This window comes from Choloepus didactylus, chromosome 17 (genome assembly GCF_015220235.1).
Source record: "Choloepus didactylus isolate mChoDid1 chromosome 17, mChoDid1.pri, whole genome shotgun sequence".
NCBI lineage: Eukaryota > Metazoa > Chordata > Mammalia > Pilosa > Megalonychidae > Choloepus > Choloepus didactylus.
In genome coordinates, this window is record NC_051323.1 from 68,429,637 (window position 1) to 68,449,351 (window position 19,715).

At 39.0% G+C, this 19,715-nt stretch overlaps 1 protein-coding gene across 6 annotated transcripts in view; it reads left to right on the forward strand.

The window, feature by feature from the left end:
• TMEM182 (transmembrane protein 182) overlaps window positions 1-19,715 on the forward strand; it is a 100,031-nt gene that overhangs the window by 70,364 nt on the left and 9,952 nt on the right. The gene's annotated exons all lie outside the window — the stretch shown is intronic.

The following is a 19,715-nucleotide window of genomic DNA, read 5'->3' on the forward strand; positions in this document are numbered from 1 at the left end:
TTTTATTTTTAAAACCTGTGCATTTAATTTAGTCAGCTTTCCAAAGTCTTTCTAATTCCTGCTCAGATGATCCTAGTAAAAATGGAAAAGTAATTGGATAGGTGAGTCTTGTAAATTTTAAGCCTTTTTGACTTAATTAGGAATAGCTGGAACACTAACCTGAAAATATGTGCGTAAGATTGCTATTTGTAAAAAGATAAAATCCTAGGAAATTAAGCAAACTTCAGTATGACTGAGACCAAACTGTACATGACTATGTTATAATGTGACACTGAATCAGGACAAAGTATTTTCTACTTGAGATTATAGGGACAGTTAAAGGAAAGGAACAGAGTGGAATTATTCTCATCTGATTTAAAGGGAACAAGTTTCTCTCATTCCCATTACAGTCACAACCCCCATCCCTCAGCTGAAAGCGATGACAGTTTGCCTGGACCTAGATACCAGCAGTTTCATTTTACTGTGTTTGTTAGTGTTTCTTTGATAAATCTTGACTCCAAAGCTCATCCAATTGTTCTTAGCTTTGACTACTTCCTCTCCTGGAAGCAGTTCCCATTTACTTAGTCATTCAGTCTTGCTCTACTTTTTTGTTGTTGTTTGTTATCATTCTTAGGAATTTTTATTTATCACAATTAAGTAACTTTTAGCAAGTGCTTGCCCAGTGTTTTCTGTAAGTTCAGGATTGTAAAAAGTACCCTATTTCTTCCCCAGTTCCAGAGTTCACACTTATACTGTTATAATAGCACTCCAGCTTTCGATGGTCTCTTGTCCCTCTATTGCCAAGTAATCATTCCAAAATACTGCTTAAAAATAGCTTTTATCCATTATAAATGTTATATATGAATAAAAATACATAATTTCCCTTAACACAAAACTCCAACTTGAGGCATATTTTTTCCAGTCTTTTTCTATGAATTTTTTAAAATTCAGTTTTTTTATTTTGAAATGAATTCAAAGTTACATGAATAGTTGCAAAACAACACTAGCCCCATACACAGAATTCCATCATACTTTGACCCCCCTCCCCCGATAGCTCAATCCACTAACTTTAACATGCTGTCACATCGCTATTTCTTTCCCTCCCTATCTATCATCCATCATCTATTGCTCTGTCTTCTGAACATATGAGAGTTAGCTGCACACATTCTTGAACATACACTATAATTCATGTATGTACTTCCCATGAACAAGAACATTCTTTTATGTAATTCCATTAAGCACAGCTAAGAAGGATAAGAGATTCAACAATGATACAATGCTTACATTCTATATTTCCTTTTCCTTATGTCTCAACTGTGTCCCTTTGAGCCACCTGTCCTCCACCCTCCAGTCCCATCCAAGTTCATCCTTAGCATTCAATTGTCGTCTAGTTAGAGTGTCTTTTTTTTTTTCTTTTTTCAATTGTGGAAACATATATGCAGCCTAAATCTTCCCATTCCACCCCCTCCCTAGCCTTCCATTAGTGGGATTAATCACATTTAGAATGATGTTATGCTCTTTCCCACCATCCATTACTAGAAATTTCCCTTCACCTCAAACAGCAACCCTACACTCCTTTCTTAACTCCGCATTGTCCCTTCCCCCATTTCTCTTAACCCAAACTCTACTTTTCATCTCTGTGGTTATATTCTCTGATAATTTCTTTGTGTTTACTGTGAGGCTTAAAATTAACCTCTTAAATCCCTATCAATCTTGCTTTTCTTTGATACCACCTTCGCTTCAATAGGGCACATAAACTATGTTCTATACTCCTTCATTCCCCCACCTTTATATAGTTGTCTAAAATTACATATTTTACATTGAGTTCAAAACCACTGATTTGTCCTTAGAGTTTGTGTATTTTTTATCATGTAGGAAGTAAATAGTGGAGTTATAGTTCAAAAATTATTGACTTTTATTTGTATTCCATTGTGGTTGGAGAATGTTCTTTGAGTATATTCAAATTTTTTTTTTTTTTTAATTTCTTGAGGCTTGTTTTATGTCCCAGCTTATGGTCCCTTCTGGAGAAAGATCTGTGATCACTAGAGAAAAATGAGTGTCCTGGTGATTTGGGATGTAAGGTACTATATATGTCTGTTAAAATTCTCTATATCTCTTTCTCCTTTCTTTGTCTCTCTGTTGGTAGGGCTTCCTTTAAAATCTGAAGTAGGGCAGGTCTTTTATTGGCAAAGTCTCTCAGCATTTGTTTGTCTGTGAAAAATTTAAGCCCTCCCTCAAATTTGAAGGAGAGTTTTGCTGGATAAAGTATTCTTGGCTGGAAATTTTTCTCTCTCAGAATTTTAAATATGTCATGCCACTGCCTTCTTGCATCCATGGTGCCCACCTAGTAGTCACTACTTAGTCTTATGTTGTTTCCTTTGTATGTGGTGAATTGCTTTTCTCTTGCTGCTTTCAGAACTTGCTCCTTCTCTTCAGTATTTGACAGTCTGATCAGAATATGTCTTGGGGTGGGTTTATTTGGATTTATTCTATTTAGAGTTCGCTGGGCATTTATGCTTTGTGTGTTTGTATTGTGTAGAAGATTGGGGAAGTTTTCCCCAACAATTTCTTTGAATACTCTTTCTAGACCTTTACCGTTTTCTTCCCCTTCTGGGACACCAATGAGTCTTAAGTTTGGACGTTTTATTTTATCTATCGTATCCCTGAGATCCATTTTGATTTTTTCGATTTTTTTCTCCATTCTTTCTTTTGTTCTTTCATTTTCTGTTCTGTGGACTTCTAGGACACTGAGATGTTTTTCAGCTTCCTGTAGTCTTGTATTGTGAATATCCAGAGTCTTTTTAATTCAGCCAACAGTTTCTTTTATTTCCATAAGATCTTCTATTTTTTTATTTACTCTTGCAATGTCTTCTTTATGCTCTTCTAGGGTCTTCTTTATGGCACTTATATCCAGGGCCATGGTCCTCTTGATGTCCTTTAAATCCTTTGCCATGTTTTCATTCTTCAATTGTAGTTCCTTGATTAATTGTGCGAGGTACAATGTTTCTTCTGAAATCTTGATTTGTGTGTTTGGAGCTGGATTCTCCATATCGTCTGGTTTTATCTTATGCATTAAGATTTTCTGTTGTTTTTGGCCTCTTTGCATTTGTTTTGCTTGATAGGGTTCTTTCAAGTTGTAACAAAAAAAAAGGATATCGATCTAATTTTTCAGAGACACAGTTTGGTGACGTACACTTTCTCTAACTAACCAGTGGGTGGCATCTGTGAGTCACCTATATCCCTCAATTCAGTTCTCAACCTTTTTTTCCGCAGTGTGTGGGGAAATGATTCTTGTGGGTTCAGTTGGAGAACTCAGTTTGGGTGTGTTGCTGGAGCCATCCACCCTGAATGTGGGGCATGTGTACGGGTGGCCAGGGAGGAAGGGCAGTTCTACTGTTCAAATCTCCCAGGTTCCAGGAGATTCAAGGCCGCTGCAAGAGTCTAAGCCTTCATTTCAGTTCAGCCCCAGACCCTCTCTCTCGCTGTCCCACAAGCCACCAGACTTGGCGTAGCCTCCCTGGGTTCTCTGAGCAGGTTCTGCCTCCCAGCTGTGATCCTCCAGGAGCTCAGCTGAGGGAATGCCTTGCTACATCACCAGTTTGCGCCGTCCCTCAAGGGAAGCCCTGGGCCGCCGGGCTGTGCCGCGGTGCGCTCTCAGCTCGTTTCAGAATGCAGAATGTCTGAGGCTGTCTTTACTGCAACACCTTGCGGGCTGAGAACAGCTGAGGTTTTCTCCACAGAGAGAGAGTGAGGGACAGAAAAACTCACAGGTTCACCCGTCACCCAGATATATCACCCGATTCTCTGGGCTCCCTATCCTGAGACAGATATGTCCCCTGATTCTCCCAAGGTCAGTTGTCACCAAAAGCCTCTTTCTGCTTATTGAGGATTCGCTGTCTGTATTGAGCAGTTAATATTAAAACTTCACTTGGGGCTGGGCTGAGAGAGCGCACGGCGCGGCTTCCGTGAGGGAGGGGCTCTCGGGTCTAGGCTCTCGGCTCTCAGCGCGGGTCCACAGTTTTACTTACAGATTTTATGCTGTGATCTTGGGCATTCCTCCCAATTCAGGTTGGTGGATGTTGAGTGTACAGTCACGTTTGTCTCCCTGCTGTTATTCCAGCTTATTTACTGTTTTTTTGTTCATTTATGAATTGTTCTGGGGGAGACTAAGTCTTCCACTTCTTTCTATGCCGCCATCTTCCCAGAATCCTAAAATTCAGTTTTACTGAGGTATATTCCCATACCCTACAGTCATCCACAGTGTACAATCAGTTGTTCACAGGACCTTCATATAGTTGTACAGTCATCACCAAAATCCACTTTTGAACATTTTTATTACTCCAAAAATAAAAATAAAATAAAAATACAAGAAAACACACAAAACATCCCATCTCCTCCATCTCCCCTACTATTCATTTAATTTTTGTTCCCATTTTTCTACTCATCTGTCCATACACTGGATAAAGGGAGTGTGAGCCCCAAGGTTTTCACAGTCTGTAAAATGAGGGTTGTAGCATATCTGTCCACAACATATCAGGATATAGGTGAACTTTTTTTGTTTACCTAAGATAGCCCCATGATGATATTACACAGTCACATCATGTAAGCTACATAGTTATACAATTGTCTTTAAGAATCAAGGCTACTGGGTTTCAGTTCAACAGTTTCAGGTATTTCCTTCTAGCTATTCCAATACACTAAAAACTAAAAAGGGATATCTATATAACACATAAGAATAACTTCCAGAATGACCTATCAACTCCATTTGAAGTGTCTCAGCAACTGAATATTTTGTTTTATTTCTCTTCCCCCTTTTGGTCAGGAAGGCTTTCTCAATCCCACAATGCTGGGTCCAGGCTCATCCCTGGGAGTCATGTCCCATGTTGCCAAGGAGATTTACACCCTTGGGAGTCTAGTCCCATGTAGGGGGGAAGGCAGTGAATTTACCTGGCAAGTGGGCTTAGACAGAGAAAAGCCACAGCATCTGAGCAACAAGAGTTTCTCTGGGGGAGACTCTTAGGCAAAATTATAAGTAGGCTTAGCCTCTCCTTTGCAGTAATGAGCTTCATAAGGGCAAGCCCCAAGATTGAGGGCTTGGCCTTCTATGTTGGTAGTCTCCAGTGCTTGTGAGAATATCAGTAATTTCCCAGGTGGGGAAGTTTAATATAGCCTCATTTTTCCCTAGTATCTCAGGGGGCTTTGCAAATATATTTTTATTCTCTGCCCAGTTTACTTTGGGATATATCTGGGTTTCACACTAACCTGAACAAACCAACCAGATCTTACTCCCTATTCAAAGTCCCATGTAATTCTGGTGTTTGAATAAACTGACTGTTGAAGTTACATTATTATTTAGTGTATATACCTATTTTTTTAAAGTCAATTTAAAGTATCAAAACATCCTAATTCAATTTCATAAACTGTTATCCACATAGCTTGTTATCATTGTAATCATCACAGAGACAGCACATGACATTGCTTATCATCATTTAGTCAAGGACCAGTCTTGCCCTACTCTTTTTGCATCACATTGTATTTAGTTCTGTAGAGGGAACAGAAAGGAGAATCAGATATAAATCCTCTGTGCAAAGAGCTCAAAGAAACCCACTCTGAGAAGAAGAGCCCTGTGTTACATAGTCTGTCTTTCTTTTGTCTTTCGGTTCAATTCTTTCCTTTGCTGTTTTTCGAGGGCCTTTATCAAGAGTCTGGCTTTGCCCATTAGAGCTATCATAACTTTTTAAATAACTTATTAAATTGAGGTCTAAATTACATACCATAAAATCGACCAATTTAGAGTGTACATTTTAGTATTTTTAGGTATATTCCTAGAGTCTTGCAAACATAGCCACTGTCTAATTCAAGAATATTTTAATCACCCCAGAAAGAATCTCCTACCTGTTAGCAGTTTCTCCCTGTCCCCCAACCCACCCAGCAGCCCCTGGCAGCTACTAAGTTACCTCCTGTCTCTATGGATTTGCTTATTGTGGACATTTCATATAAATGGAATTAGGCAATATGTGGCCTTTTGTGTCTGCCTCCTTTCACTCAGATCTCATGATTTGTACTCCCTCTGCTTTAATTCACAAGACCAGACTCCTTATATTCTTTAAACCTGGGCTTCTCCATTTCTAAATGCGTTCTCTTCTTTGAGCCACATCCTACCTTTACTTCATTCAAAGTTCCAGGCAGGTATACATTTTTCCATAGCGTTCCCAGACTAACAGTTATCTACTAAAATGTATAAATACTTGGTTTTTCTCATTCCTTGCTTTTCTTTTTGAATCTTCTCAGTTTGTCAATAATAGAAATAGATAACAGCAGTATTTTACTACTGACATACTATGGGCAGAACAATTGTTATAAACTCATAAATGCTTTGATTCTGGCTTTGGTCCTCTCAGAGAATTCTGTGTGTGTGTGTGGGCTTAGTCCTTCATGTTTGCCTTGTAAAAAGATTCTTGCTCATTTTCCCACTTTATAATTTGTGTGAGAAAGAATTATTTTTGGCTGAGAACTCTGTAGTAAGATAAAGCATTTGATGCTCACTTGTATGCCTGGGTTGAGTGTACTCTCTTTTTTTAAATGAATCTTGTGCAGCACATGGGTATTGAACCGAGGGCCTCCTTGTTCAGGTCTTCACACAAAAGCCCCCTGAAGGGGTTTAGAAGTGTCTAGGTGCTCTGGGAGCTCAGTCTGAAAACCACTAGCCTAGATATTGATGAAGATACCACCTTTCAAATTTGACTTTTAATTGCCTTCATGGAACAATTCTATATTGTTTGTATAGGACCTTTTGTTTCCCCAGAAGACAGAGATATTCTTTGGGCGAGGTAAAATATTACTCTCCATTTTTTTTTCTTTGGGGCAGGAAAAGTGATGTTATCAGGGATACTGAAAATTTACTGTGTAGTAGCAGTTTCCACAAAGAAACACAGTCTAAAGCAGTCATGGGGGGCAATAAATCGTCCTTAAACTTGACTTCTTCTTGACAGAAGAATTTCTAAAATCTTACAGTTGTCTATTTTTAACATTCCCGGATAATATTAATAGGCAACTTACCCTTTCAAAGTTGAAGATGGATACTTAAATGCTATGCAATGTGAAGACAAGGACAATATGGAGTCAACACTAAGTTTGTCAGCCAGCCAGATTTTTTTGTGTCACATTTAATACAAAACCATGTATATAGTCATTTACTGAGTTAAATTGAATTCAGTCTATAATGCTTTCTTTGGTTAGGTTTTGTATTTTCAAAATGAAGAGATCTCATTCCATGAGCCAAGCATTCTAAAATCCCTTTCTGTTTTGGGCTTACCTTATCGTTCACTGCCTCAATTAGTCCCCCAGTCCTGCCTAGTGCCAATGCACTGCCCTGCTGGGGCATAGGAATAGATGGTTCCTCCCTCGGACTCATGGTTGGTGTGGCTGCTTCGTCAATGCTGCAAACAAGATTGTGCACTCTCTTTTTATTTGGGCATATGGTCTTTGGAGAGGGAAGAACAAATTCCAAATGACCATTGCTGGGTGTGTGCACATAGGAAGACTCTTGGGCATCAGCAAAAAGAACTTTTGGGCATTCCACTCATGGGAGAGGCATGCTGATGCCACAGCTGCAGGGTGTGAGGAGGTGGGGGGACCCATGGCATCCCCTTGCTTGTCATCGGGCTCAGAGCAAGACTTGGAAGGCTTGAGTTGCTACTCCCTGCACCTGCCCAGATACCTCTTCAGCCCGGCCAGCCCTGTGCTTCCTGAGGAGATTCAATTGTGGACAAAGTGTAAGGTAATTGTCATGACGTTATTATACTAAGCCTAAGTTTTAGTGAGTCTCATCACACAACTCTGCAGTATCTAAGCAACTGCCAAAATTTGTTTTAATGTAGACTTATGGAGAACTCTTAGATACAATTAATAGGAGTTGACAGCTGTCTTCTCCTGCCCCAGTGATATTGGATGTGATATGAAAGATGCAGAAAGAGTTAGAAAGTTTAGACATGGCATTACAAAAGTTGGGGTTATTTGGAGAAAATTATTATACAGCTGAATAGTCCTAATCCATGGGCAAAGTGCTATCAATATAGTAATGACCATGTGCAAATAAGATATATGAGTGTATGGGAAAGAATAATGACGTGAACTGGATGTTCCCAGCCACTGGCATTGGGTGATAAGCCATAAAACTGGGCATTGGTATTTTACCAGCACACAAGATAGAAACACTTTTTCTTCAATAAGTGAAATTGCTTTTTCCTGCATAATAAGCTGGAGGGATTACATTTTTCTGCTAAATGTAGAGCTAGGCAGAGTCTTACCTGGTAGAGATGCCTGAAGAGATCTGATTCTCTACTGAATCCCTTATTTGACCCTCAGGTTGATGGGACTACATAGACATTTTCTGAGTATAATAACAATTATAGTGTCTCTTATTCTGGGTATAGGGTATGTGAATGAAAGCAAAGACTACTTTTGACATACAGTGTAGTCTTTAGGAACATGTTGGAGGCAACATTGTGGTTCTGAGTTCTGAATGTGCCTATTTGCTTTGCCCCATTCCGTGGCTACAGGGTGTGCTCCTTGCCCCAGACAGCTATTTCACAAACTATTATTGGTCAATGGGAACATTAGAAGAGTGATTTGGGATGAATCCTTGCAAATCCTCTGCTCATGGGGACAAACAACTTGAAGCATAATCTTCTATGACTCACCCCTGCTCCCTTCTGGCCTGAAGGACAGTGGATTCTTAAAAAAGTAGTGATGCAAACCCTCTAAAAAAAATGATTTAGGAGAGGTAAGTATATATAAAAGGGAATATTAAAATTCCCATATCTAGCAATAATATTGACTTAGAAGTAGATGGGTCATGTAGTTTGTTTTCTTTTTTCTTTCAAAAGGTCGAGGAAAATTGCAGTAGCTCATGAGTAAATCACATGTATATGATAGATATCATGGATAAATAATACAAGACTTTTTGTCTTAATCATAGTAAAAATAGTTCACAGAGGCCAAAGGATGTATTCCTGACATTAATTTTCCTTTGGCTGAGACTCAACACATGCCTTACAAAGAGACACTTGTCATTCTTCACTCCCCATGGCTTCTTCCAGATAAGGCAGAATGTGGCTGCAGCCAGAGCAGGAGAAAAGTATGTGGAGGAAACAGAAGACCAAGAGGAGGAAGGGATTAATAAAGAATTGCTGGTGTCCTGGAAGCATGAGTTCTAAATTACAGGCACACACATCTCTCTGCTTGCACGGGCTGTCTTCATGTCTATGTGAAAAATCTGAGCTATAAACAGCCACTTCCCATGGACAGGCAAAGGGGACTGTTTGGGAAGAACAGATCTGAAAGAGAGAAAAATGCTTGACTACAGAGGCATTTCCCAAGCTTCTATGTGTCTCTCTTAGTATTCAAGTGGTAGGCTTTCAGGAGAAAATCAAAAGCAGAACTTCCCAATAGAAAACAGAATACTTCATCAAAGTTCAGAACATAACATTTTATCCAGTACTCTGGTTCCGACTGTTTGTTGAAGGTGGGTGGTGGGAAGAAAAAGGTGGTTAATAAAAATACGTCAGAGATACATAAGCTAGATGTACTTCTTGTAACAGAATGTGTATCCAGCTTTTATGACATCTAGAAAGGCTATTTGGATTTCCCCATTTGCTCAGATGAAAAGGTTTGGGGACACTAGATCTGCTCTCTAAGACAGAGAACAAGACTAGTCCTTCTTATGTCTCTAAAATTACCTGCTTTGTAGCCTTACTTTGTGCCTTCAGTTATCATATCTGGGAGTGTTTTAGTTTCTTAGGCTGCTTCAAGCAAATGCAAAGAAATGGTTTTGACTTAAAGGTCCAAATCAAGGCATCATCAAGGTGATGCTTTCTTCCTGAGGACTGGTTCCTGGTGATCTTTGTCTCCTCTGCCACATGGTGAGGCACATGGCAGCATCTGCTGGTCTCTCCCTTCTCTTCTGGGTTTCGTTGATTTCAGCTTCTTGCTTCCATAGCTCTCTCATTCTCTCTCTGTGTGTCTCTATATATTCATTCTGTTAATAAACAGTAAGAGGATTAAAACCCATCCTGAATGAGGTGGGCCATAGCATAACTGAAGTAGCCTCCACAAAAGGTCCTATTTGCAATGGGTTCATAACCACAGGAATGAATTAACTTTAGGAACATGTTTTTCTGGGGTATATTCAGCTCCAAACCACCACAGGGAGTTTGACTAGAAAACTTTTTGTTTTGAACATTAATACTGTTATAATATGGGAAGGTCATTGTTCAGATTTTAAGGTGGAGTGTATTATGTCCTTGATCTGACATTTTATATAAATGAAAAGTAGTAGACCAAGTCCAACTTGATTAATATTACACAGGAAAGAGCCGCAAATATATTTTATTTACAAAAATACTTTAAAACTTCATTGCTTTTGTTTCTCAGGTTCTTCTTTGAAAGCTGATTTTGCCCCATAAACTTTTCAATTGCCATGCATGTAACAGGATGTTAGAATCAGACTTAGTTTTGAGTGCAACATCAATACAATTAATATCTGACATCAAATTGACCGAGGGACATGTCCCTAAAGGAAAATTCAAAAGGGACAGTTCAAAACCCAGTTCTATGCATTTCAGACACTTGAGTTAGTTGAGTGAGAGTGTGGAGAAGAGAGGGGACCCACAGAGAGATTTCTCTGGAGAGGGATGTTGCTTATTTATAGGTCTCCCCCACCCCCACCCCCCACACACACCTAGGCTTATTGTGTGCCTCCTCACTGGGGACATTTTGAATTATTGTCTAACTCCTGCCCAGAAAAATGTAGGGGGTGAGAGACTAGCTCAGTAATAGCTTTGGTGGAACTTTTCTAGAAAACCTTCAACTTCAAACTTGAATAACTGGTCCCCCACCCTTTAAAATAGCTTCTGTTCTGTTCTTCTGAGAAATAGAGCTACAGGCCAGATTTACTTACATGACATACTATTATGGGGTATAGTTAATCTCCATTATGGTTTATTAATAGGGTCTCTGGTCTCAGAGATTTTGGAGAGGACGAGAGAGTCTGCATCTCCTCCTTTCTCCTTGTCCAAAGCAGGTGTGTTATTGAGCATCTACTGTACTCAGTACAATAAGGTATTAATTTCTTTGAAAATATTCTCTTTTATTCCCCCCTCCCCCAGACTGTCACTTTGCTCAGAAATAACTTGCATGAAGTGGCTAAGGAATATTGATTTCTTGAATAAATTTTGTTATGCATTTTCCAAGGCCTTTTTTTTTCCTCTTCACACTTTAAAGAGAAGCACATTAGGTAGACGCATCCCAAACATACCCTCCTGCAGGCTAAGAGTCTGTCCTAGAAAGAATTCATGTTTCCTGTGACTAGTGGGCTGGTGAGGAGGTGCCAGGACACTTGCTTGATTGAACACTTAAAACAGAAAATGTACTTTATACGAATGAGTAGAAATCTGGATTTACCTTCTTTTATTCTTTTCAAAATGTTCAGTAATGTGACTCTGAGGTGACTGATGCCACCTTGTGGAGAATTCCAGTAAGGGATTTGTAGGCATATTTGAGAGGATCTTTGTCTCATTTCTCTCATGAAATGTGAGAACTGGAAGGCACAGTGGCGAGTTTATTCTCTTGCCCCTTGGCCAGTACTGAAACAGCACAGTCACATGAGAATCTCTGATGCTTTAAAATATTTCACAGAATATTTTCTAGCCACTAGCAGGAGCTCATGCCAAAGCCCAATAGTAATAGTGATGGTGGTGATGATGATGATGATGGTGATGGTGATGATGATGGTGATGAAGAAGAAATTAACTAGTCCTTATGTACTTGCCATGTTCCAGGCACTGTACTAAGTGCTTTCCCTACAATAATTCTCAGAACCACTTTCTGAGGTAGGTGCTTTCATCATCTCTATTTTACAAGTGAGGAAACTGAGATCTAGAGAAGTGAGACACTTGTTCCAGTTTACTCAGATATTAAAGTACAAAGTTTTCTAGCCAGTAAACCTTTGAGCTTAGATTTGAACCAAGGCAGTCTGAGTCCAAGCCGGTACTCTTGAACCATTTACTACTTCTGTTAACTCTACAGTTGTAAATAAACTTTTCTTTGACATCATATGCAACTCAGCTTTTCAGATTAAATCCCTAATTACTTGTAGAGATGACAAAATTCTCATGGTCATCCTCTGTCAAATAACTGTTTCTGAGTGAAATACAAAGTATTGTGTATACAGCATGTTTAATACCTAAAAATTACTGTGCCAGCCCAAGAAAATCATAGATAGTTGAGAAATCCAATAGGCATTATATGGGTTAGTTGACTAAATAAAAAGATGAGGCTAGAAAATGAAAGGGAAGAGGCGATTATCTATTTGGAGAGCAGTATGATGAAGTGTGGGCAGCCATGGATATTTGGAAATCAGATAGATGTAATCATGAAATTATAACTAAATAAGGAATTAAGGCTATCTTAGAAAATTGGAGGAAAAACAATGGGAAATGAGTCCAAGAAAATGAATGGCAATAAGCCAAGAATGTTTATGGTTTGCCATTATGCATTAGTGGTATTACAATTTCTGAAATACAATATGTAAAAATGAGTATAACTTAATGAGAAGAGAAAACAACAGCATATTAATGTAAAGAAGAAAGAGCTAATTATTTTAAAAATACCATTTAAATTATTTTTAAGGATTCCTAGCTTATTTTCTTAGAGAAACTGTCTGATGTTTTTAATGAATGAAGTAAGAGATATTACAATACAATGACAAGTAATATTTTCTAGCAAATGAAGAATTGGAGAATTTCCCATTTCCCATCACATAATATGTGTGAAAATAAACATGCATGTTAGACTCAAGAATGGACCCTTGAGAGCAGAGCCAGTAGCTGTGCTAATGCCTGCTGCTTGGCTCCACCTTTTGTGTGACACATAGAGCTTCTTCGAAGTTGAGAGAAGCCTAAGACACTGCAATTTTTAATATTCCTGGTATATTAAAAGTTAATGCATATACAAAACAGAGTTGCAAATATTATGTCACTTTCAGTGTTTACATTTAATATATTAATACTCTATGCTTCTAACACATATGCAAATGCAATGACCCTTTATGTAACTTTCATTTGCAAGTATCATCTAAAGTTTAATTGGAAGTCTTTTATGAATGTATGGCTCGGGTCAAATCATCCTATGGACCCTGACGACATCTATATCATGAGGGAGCACTATGATTCCAGTCCATGAGATATACACAGTTCACTAACCATCTTTATTTGATCTAAATTTTTCAGCAAAGACAAGCTAAACTCTGAAAGCCATTGAGAATGCCAGTAGGGTTGATATGAGAATGAGATATGTAAAATCTTCTGGGTCATACTTCTCGTAGTTGGCCAACTGCACTAAAAGAAAGATGGATTTAAAAAAAAATCACTTCATTGTGCATCAAGAATGATGTATCTCTTAATCATGAGATGTTGAGAATCTTTGTTCATGGAAACAAAGCCTCTTAAAAATGATAATGTACTCACATTGTTAGAATTAAAAAAGTAATGGTCAAGGTCAGAAACACCCATAGAAATGTAAGTACTTGTCTGGTTTTACAGTTTAGCACTATCTTAGGAAAAGTGATAATCCCTTAAATTTCAAGTTCAGAGTATTTCTGTCATTATCCATACTACAGTTTAGGAGACTAATACATTTTCAAGGGCCCAGTAAACCCTCCACCCCTCAAGAGTCACCATATCTAGATTATCTTTATTGCATGAAAATATAAGGACCAAAAAAGAAGTTAAGGAGAAGATGTTGCTGTCATGGAAAAATAGATTAAGGGAGGAAGACATTTTCTATTATCAAGTGCAAGCTTGAATCACTGTTCGTTTTATTTTTCTGCTTGTCCTCAGCTTTCTGTTTGGCCCATGCACCCTGAGTGCACCCACCATCACAAGTAATGTAAGTGTGATCTAAAACAATGTGGAAATCCTCAGTGTACTATCTAGCTGAAATGCATCAGTATTTGTCTAAATGGCCACTTAAACTTTGGAAGAAATAAGGTTAATACTACCACCCTGTGGTTTAGGAAAGCGTGGAAACTTCCGGTTTGACACTGGAAGAACAGGCTCATGGTGTGGAGGAAAGGTTGGACAACTTAGCTCTGATTTGGTTCTTGACTCTTGCCTCACCTGGAAACCTCTGGCTGATCAGACCCCACAATGATGTTAGCCCCTGAGACTGCCCTTTGCCATTACCAACTTTGACCAGATCTCTTCAAGGTTTGTACAGGGCAGCCAAGGCAAGGTAGAATGAAACTTCACTGCAAATTAAGGAAAAACAGAAGGAAACTGAACAGAATCATCTAATCAGAAAAATTTAAAAATCCATGGCACTCTATGTTTAGTTTCTCATGAATACAAAACTAAGGTAAGCTGATTTTCCTAAGATTATAGTAAATTTTTATCTCTTTCTTGGACTTTTGAAACCAAAGTTTTGCCTGAATGACATGTCTCTTTTCTAAACAAAGCTTAATAGTTTATTTCTTGAGTTGATGTGAATTTTTCTACAGAGGAATCAATTTCTTTCACATGAAGGAGATGACGGAATCAGAATCTGAATAGATGCAAATGGGTCAGTTGACTCCAGTTCCATTATGGGTGGGGTTTGTGTCGCAGTAGATTGTTTTAATTTCCTTTGGGGCTCTCCAAGCTTACCTGAAAGTCTCCTGTGCAATTCACCATTGCCAAAAGAACATAACTTATTTCGGGGGACCATATATTTCTCTTATGTTTTCCCACCCAACTGACTGGGAGAAGCCATAGTCTATTGCTTTGTCAATGCCTGTTTTCCCACAAGCACACAATATCAGGATATGGAAAGAGGTGGTGTTGTCGGGAGCAATACAAAGGAAAAGCACACTCAAGGGAAAAAACAACAACAGTGTTTTAGTTTTCTATTGCTGCTGCAATAAATTACCACAAATTTAGCAGCTTAAAACAGCACAAATTTATTGTCATAGTTCTGTAGGTCAGAAAGCTGGGTGAGCTCGGTGTAGAATTTCACAAGGCCAAAATCAAGGTGTTGCCTGGGCTACCTTCCTTCTTTAAGGCTCTTGGGATCAGCCTGCTTCCAAGGTCATTCTAGGTGTTGGCCAAAGTTAGTTCTTTGTGGTTGTAGGACTGAGGTTACTGTTTCCCTGTGGCTGTCACCTGGGGGCTGGTCTTTGTTCCTAGAAGCTACCTTCATTCCTTATGCATTTCATGTGTCCTCCTCAGCAATGGTAGTTTGAGTCTCTCTCAAGCTTTGAGTATCTCCTCCTTTTCCTTCCACTGAATCTCTCTAATCTCAGAGAAAGTTTTCTGTTTTGATGGGTTCATGAGACTAGATTAGGCCCACCCAGATAATCTAGGATAATCTCTCTATTCTAATTGCATCTGAAAAGTCTCTTTTGCCATGTAACATAACATATTTTCAGATTCCAGGGATTAGGGTGTGGAAAACTTATGGGGATCATTCTGCCAACCACATCCAGGTTTTTGGCCAAGGCAGGTGCTCCTGCCAAGTTTCAGTTCTTTGAAGTACCCCGACATGATGGTCAGCCCAGTTTACTTCCAGTCCATGGACGGAAGGCACCAGCTCACCAGACCTCCATGCTGTGGCCTATAAGGCCTTGTTCTCATCTCTCCACAGAATCTGGGGTTTCTTTTCTTTGTTTCTGAGATTTTATTTCTGATCTCCTGATGTGAGCCTTTGTCACTGACCCCCTGGCACAGTTGGCAGCACAGTGTCCAAACAGGGGTGTGGTTCTTTGTTTCTACATGGAACCCCTGTAATTTCCCCCCGCTTTTTCTCCTTAATGTTTTTTCTGGTAACACTGGTAGTATTACAGCCTTGCTTCTGACCAGTCTGGAAAAGCCGTGAGATGTGGGGGAAAGCGCACGTGTTTGGAACCAGGGAGACACGGGTTTGAACACCAGCCCTGTTTCTTAATGTTGTGGTGACCTCTTATCCTTTCTGAGTCTCAGTTTTCCCATTCTCAATATAGGGACCATTTGAGGATTAAATGAGTTTATGTGAAGGACCTAGGGTAATATCCTGTACATAGTAAGTACTCAATAAGTGTTAGCTATTATTATTATTTCCTAAAACCAAAAGACCAAAATCTGTTATTAGCACTAGAGAGTAGCTTTGTTCTTAGAATTTCTATTTGTAAAACTATTCATCAACAGGGGACATCCATAATCCACAAATGGACATCTGCGAACCAGTCCCCAACTGAGGAACCAGCGCACCCCTAGCACCATATTTTGGTAAACATTAGTGATGTTTTTAATAAACATGGTCATAACAACAATAATAGCTGACATCTCTCAAGCTCTTATTGTGTGCTCTATACTACTCTTAGCCCTTCGTGGTATTAATTTAATTCATTACAATAATCCTAGGCTTGAAGGAACAGCATAGAAGAATAAAGACAAGGCAAAGGCCAACAAGTACACATGGCAGGGGTCTACTTTGGCTGCAAGCCCCTGCTCTGACTGCAATGACCTCTCCCTCAAGCCCCCCAGCCCTTCCTCAGCTGACCTCACCCATAGTTCCCCCTCCGGGGATCTTTCCCAGCTCTCACTGACAATCAGACCCTTCCAGTTTCACCAGACTCTTACCCACTTCACTGAGGACCTCACCAGCGTCCTTGACCCTAGTCTTCTAGTGCTTCTGCTCTATTTTCCTTGCAGTGGTCACCCCAGGGCAGCTGCCATTGTGTACCTTCCCGAGTTGGGTCCCCCAGCAGTGCACTCTGTGGTCAGTGGCCCAAGTGGTTCAGTGGTACTTTTTTGTGTGACTGGTTGTTTTAAGTACCTAAATTCTTTTGTTAATTTCCATGATGTATTATTTGAATCACATAAAAAATGTCATCATAATGAATATTATGAAGCTTAAAACTAAAATGGACATCTGTGCACCAACCCCACCCTTGGCATAGTATTTTGGTAAACATTAGTGATGTTTTTAATAAATATGGTCATATGATAGTAATAATTGCCATCTCTCAAGCTCTTGTTCTGTGCCAGACACTGCTCTTAGCCCTTCATGTTCTTAATTCATTTAATTAATTACAAGAATCCTCTGAATTAAACACTATTATTGGCCCAACTTCAAAGAAGAGGAAGCTGAGGCACAGAGATTTTAAATCACTTGGCAGTTCTCACACAACCAGCTCCTTAATAGTCTAGCTCTTTCTTCTTGGTGGTAATTTTTTGTGCTCTAAATTAAAGCCTAGTGGTGCTTCCTAAAAATTGGAGGGGCAACTGTCTTTCCAAAGGAGTCCCAGAAAAAATGGTGCCAGGGTGGTGTTCTGATTCCCAGGTTGGGGATCGGTTCACGATGTTCATTTTATTATTCAGCTTCAAGACTTTCATGTTTATGGCATATTTTATATGTTTCAAATAATGCCTAATAAAAGTTATTAAAAAAGGATTAAAGAACATGAAACAACTAATTACAAAATATACCTGTTCTCAAGACACTTGGAGAGGTTAATCACTCACTCAGCACTATTGAACCACTGAAAAAAAGAAAATTGATGTTTGAAGAAGATAATGTAAGACAGTTTTTTATTTTAACTGCCTTCTTGTCCAAGGGGCTGCTAGGGTGTTGGAAGGATGGAGCTTAAGAAGATGTGTTGCAGGTCCCTGCGGTAGCATCACAAAAACCCAGCTCCATTAGGTCAGTTTGGTAAACAGTCATGTCCCATAAAAAGATTTTGTTGTTCCCAGTTTTTTTTTTTTTTTTAATTTTAGATTTATTTTGAAATAAATTCAAACTTACAGGAACAGTTGCAAAAACAATACGAACCCGATACACAGAACTCCAGCATACCCCGACCCCCCTCCCCCGATATCCCAATCCACCAACTTTAACATCCTGTCACACCACCATTTCTTTCTTTCCCTCCCTCCCTCCCTCTTTCCCTCCCTATCCATCATCCATCATCTATTGCTCTGTCTTCTGAACATACGAGAGCAGGCTGCACACATCCTTGAACAAACAATGTAATTCACATATATTTCCCATGAACAAGAACATTCTTTTATGCATTCCCTTTAAGCGGAGGTAAGAAGTTCAAGAAATTCAACATTGATACAAAGCTTACATTCTATATTTCCTTTTTTCTTTCTCATGTCCCAACTGTGTCCCTTTGAGCCTCCTCTCCTCCATCCTCAGATCCCATCCAGGATCATCCTTGGCATTTAATTGTCATTATCTATTTAGACTTCCATTTTTTTTTTTCTCAATTGTGGAAACATATATACAGCCTAAATCTTCCCATTCCAACCCCTCCCTGTCATTCCATTAGTGGGATTAACCACATTTAGAATGTTGCAATGCTATCACCTTCCCACCATCCATTACTAGAAATTTCCTTCAACCCAAACAGAAACCCTACACTCATTTCTTAACTCCCCATTTCCCCTTCCCCCACTTTTCGTAACCCATACTCCACTTTTCATCTCTATGGTCGTATTCTCTGATACTTTCTTTGTGTTTACCGTGGGGGTTAAATTTAACCTCTTAAGTCTATAATAATCTTGTTTTTCTTTGATACCAACTTAACTTCAATAGGACACATAAACTATGTTCCTTTACTCCTCCATTCCCCCACCTTTATGTAGTTCTTGTCAAAAATTACATATTTTACATTGAGTCCAAAACCACTGATCTATCATTATAGTTTATGTATTTTAGATCCTGTAGGAAGTAAATAGTGGAGTTACAAATCAAAAATACAGTAGTATTGGTATTTATATTTACCATGTAATCTTTACTGGAAATCTTTATTTCTTCATGTGGTTTCAGTCAATTGTTTAGTGTCCCTTCCTTTCAGACTGCTCAATTCCCTTTAGCATTTCTTATAGGACTGATCTACTGGTGATGAAGTCCCTCAGCTTTTGATTATCCGGGAATGTTTTCATCTCCCCCTCATTTTTACCCTCCAGGTGTTTGTGAATTTTCTAAGTCTCTGCTGGTTATTGACTTCTATTTGCATTCCACTGTGGTCAGAGAATGTACTTTGAATAAATTCATTTTTTTTTTAATTTATTGAGGTTTGTTTTATGTCCCAGCATATGGTCTATTCTGGAGAAACATCCGTGATCACTAGAGAAGAATGTGTGTCCTGGTGATTTGGGATGTAATGTTCTATATATGTCTGTTAAATTTCTCTCTCTCTCTCCCTTCTTTGTTTCTCTGTCAGGAGGGCTCCCTTTAGTATCTGAAGTAGGGTAGGTCTTTTTTTAGCAGAATTTCTCAGCATTTGTTTGTCTGTGAAAAATTTAAGCTCTCTCTCAAATTTGAAGGAGATTTTTGCTGTATAAAGTATTCTTGGTTGGAAATTTTTCTCTCTCAGAATTTTAAATATGTCATGCCACTGCCTTCTCGCCTCCATGGTGGCCACTGAGTAGTCACTACTTAGTCTTATGTTGTTTCCTTTGTATGTGGTGAATTGCTTTTCTCTTGCTGTTTTCAGAACTTGCTCCTTCTCTTCAATATTTGTCAGTCTGATCAGAATATGTATTGGAGTGAGTTATTTGGATTTATTCTATTTGGAGTTCACTGGGCATTTATGCTTTGTGTATTTATATTGTGTAGAAGGTTTGGGAAGTTTTCCTCAACGATTTCTTTGAATACTCTTTTTAGAGCTTTACCCTTTTCTTCCCCTTCTGGGACACCAATGAATCTTAAATTTG